Source organism: Oratosquilla oratoria, chromosome 36, assembly GCF_046742065.1.
Source record: "Oratosquilla oratoria isolate Oo_2021 chromosome 36, ASM4674206v1, whole genome shotgun sequence".
Classification (NCBI taxonomy): domain Eukaryota; kingdom Metazoa; phylum Arthropoda; class Malacostraca; order Stomatopoda; family Squillidae; genus Oratosquilla; species Oratosquilla oratoria.
Genome location: NC_134812.1, coordinates 25,329,237 through 25,333,051, shown reverse-complemented (window position 1 = coordinate 25,333,051; position 3,815 = coordinate 25,329,237).

Genomic DNA, 3,815 nt, shown 5'->3' with positions numbered 1-3,815 from the left:
AGGTTTCTACAGCCACGTCCTTGGGCTCAGGCTACTCATGTCTACCATGCTGTGCAGTGTGTCCGACTGTCTCCCAGTGGGGTAAGTTTGGATAATATTGGTCACCTTCAGAAATTTGGCAAAATTCATTGGTTTACTTCTTTGTGATTTTTTTGGATTTCGGGTTATATTGGTCACCTGCTCCGATTTACCCGCCATCTCACCCACAGGTTGAGTGCGGCCAGGGTTGACGTGGAGTTCAATTTGACACCACTTAGGCCGACGGTATGGGTCAAAAGGCCGAGATTTAGAGGGGTTTCTACCGCAACGTCCCTGGGCTCAGGCTGCTTATGTCTACCTTGCTGTGCACTGTGTCCGACTCTCCCCAGTGGGGCAAGTTTGGATGAAATCGGTCACCTTCAGATTTTCATGAATTTTGCCGCAAATATGTAAGTGACTGATTTGATCCAAACGTGCCCCACAGGGAGACAGTCGGACTCAGTGCACAGGAAGGTAGGCATGAGCAGCCTCAGCCCAAGGACGTGGCGGTAGCAACCCTCCAAATCTGGGCCTTTTAACCCAGTATTGACCTCTGGGCCTCTGTCACCCATACCGTCGGCCTAAGTGGTGTCAAATTGAAATCCACGGCAACTCTGTCCGCAATGAACCTGTGTGTGAGATGGCGGGTAAATCGAAGCAGGTGACCATAATAACCCATAATCCAAAAAATCGCAAAGGAGTAACCCCATGAATTTTGCCGCAAATCCGAATGTGACCGATTTCATCCAATCTTGCCCCACAGGGAGAGAGTCGGACGCAGTGCTCAGCAAGGTAGACATGAGAAGCCTGAGTCCAAGGACCTGGCGGTAGCAACCCTCTAAATCTAGGCCTTTTAACCCAGTATTGACTTTTGGGCCTCTGGCATCCATTCCGTCGGCCTAAGTGCTGTCAAACTGAACTCTACGGCAACCCTGGCCGCACTCAACTTGTGGGTAAGATGGCGGGCAAATCTGAGCAGGTGACCATAATAACTCGAAATAAAAAAAATCTCAAAATATCCCATGAATTTTGCAGAAAATCTGAAGTTGACGGATTTGATCCAAACTTGCCCCACAGGGAGACAGTCAGACACTATGCATAGCAAGGTAAACATGAGCAGCCTGAGCCTAAGGACGTGGCGGTAGCAACCCTCCAAATTTGGGAGTTTTAACCAAGTATTGAGTTTTGGGCCTCTGGCACCCAAACCGTTGGCCTAAGTGGTGTCAAATTGAACTCCACGGCAACCCTGGCCGCACTCAACCTGTGGGTGAGATGGCGGGTAAATCGGAGCAGGTGACCAATATAGCCCAAAATCCAAAAAATCCGAAAGTGACCGATTTCATCCAAAATTGCTCCACAGGGAGAGATCGGACACAGTGCACAGCAAGGTAGAAATGACCAGCCTGAGCCCAAGGACGTGGCGGTAGCAACCCTCCAAATTTGGGCCTCTTAACCAAGTATTGACTTTTGGGCCTCAGGCACCCATTCCGTCGGCGTAATTGGTGTCAAATTGAACTCCACGGCAACCCTGGCCGCACTCAACCAGTGGGTGAGATGGTGGGAAAATCGGAGTAGGTGACCAATATAACCCAAAATCCAAAAAATCTCAAAGTAGTAATCCCATGAATTTTGCCGGAAATCCGAAGGTGACCGATTTGATCCAAACTTGCCCCACAGGGAGAGAGTCGGACAGAGTGCACAGCAAGGTAGACATAAGCAGCCTGAGACCAAGGACGTGGCGGTAGTAATCCTCCAAAGCTGGGACTATTAACCCAGTATTGACTTATTGGCCTCTGGTACCTATACCGTCGGCCTAAGTGGTGTCAAAGTGAGTTAAACAGCAATCCTGGCCGTACTCAACCTGTGGGTGAGATGGCGGTTAAATAGGAACAGGTGACCATAATGGCCCAAAATCGAAAATATCTCAAAAGAGTAACCCCCATGAAATTTGCCGAAAAGGTGACCGATTTGGCCCAAACTTACCCCACAGGGAGAGAGTCGGACACAGTGCAAAGCAAGGTAAAAATGAGCAGCCTGAGCCCAAGGACGTGGCGGTACCAACCCTCCAAATCTGGGACTTTTAATCCAGTATTGACTTTTGGGCCTTCGGCACCCATACCGTCGGCCTAAGTGGTGTCAAGTTCAACTCCACGGCAACCCTGGCCTTACTCAACCTGTGTGTGAGATGGTGAGTAAATCGGAGCAGGTGACCATAATAACCCAGAATCCAAAAAATCTCAAAGGAGTACCCATGAATTTATGCCGATTTGTACCAAAATTGCCCCACAGGGAGAGAGTCGGACACAGTGCACAGCAAGATAGACATGAGCAGGCTGAGCTCAAGGACATGGCGGTAGCAACCCTCCAAATTTGAGCCTTTTAGTCCAGTATTGACTTTTGAGCCTCTGGCACCCATACCGTCGGCCTACTTGGTGTCAAATTGAACTCCACGACAACCCTGGCCGCATTCAACCTGTGGGTGAGATGGAGGGTAAATCGGAGCAGGTGACCATAATAACCCAAAATCCAAAAAATCTCATAGGAGTAAACCCATGAATTTTGCCGAAAATCAGAAGGCGACCGATATGATCGAAACTTGCCCCACAGGGAGAGAGTCGGACACAGTGGACACAATGGTAGACACGAGCAGCCTGAGCCCAAGGACGTGGCGGTAGAAACCAATCTGGGTCTTTTAACAAAGTATTTACTTTTTGGGCCTCTGGTACTCATACCGTCGGCCTAAGTGGTGTCAAATTGAACTCCACGGCAACCCTGGCCGCCCTCGACCTGTGGTTGCGATGTCGGCTAAATCGGAGCAGGTGACCAAAATCGAAAAATATCTCAAAGGAGTAAACCCATGAATTTTGCCGAAAATCCGAAGGTGACCGGGGTTGCCCAAAGGGTGACCGATTTGAGTTGGACACAGTGCACAGCAAGATAGACATGAGCAGCCTGAGCCCAAGGACATGGCGGTAGCAACCCTCCAAAGCTGGGCCATTTAACCCAGTAGTGACTTTTGGACCTCTGGCAGCCATACCGTCGGCCTAAGTGGTGTCAAATTGAACTCCACGGCAACCCTGGCCACACTCAACCTGTGAGTGAGATGGCGGGTAAATCCGAGCAGGTGACCAAAATAACCCAAAATCCAAAAAATCTCAAAGTAGTAAAACCCCATGAATTTTGCCGAAAATCTGAAGGTGACCGATTTGATCCAAACTTGCCCCACAGGGAGAGAATCGGACACAGTGCACAGCAAGGTAGACATGAGCAGCCTGAGCCCAAGGACGTGGCGGAAGCAACCCTCCAAATTTGGGCCTTTTAACCCAGTATTGACTTTTGGGCCTCTGGCACCCATACCGTCTGCCTAAGTGGTGTTAAATTGAACTCCACGGCAACCCTGGCCGCACTCAACCTGTGGGTGAGATGGCGAGTAAATCGGAGCAGGTGACCATAATAACCCAAAATCCAAAAAATCTCAAATGAATGTTGCCGAAAATCTGAAGGTGACCGATTTTATCCAAACTTGCCCCACAGTGAGACAGTCGGACATAGTGCACAGCAAGGTAGACATGAGCAGCCTGAGCCCAAGGACGTGGCGGTAGTAACCCTCCAAAGCTGGGACTTTTAACCCAATATTGACTTTTAGGTATCTGGCACCCATAGCGTCGGCCTAAATGGTGTCAATTTGAACTCCACGGCATCCCTGGCCGCACTCAACCTTTGGGTGATATGGCGGGTAAATCGGAGCAGGTGACTAAAATAACCCAAAATCCAAAAAATCTCAAAGTAGTAAACAC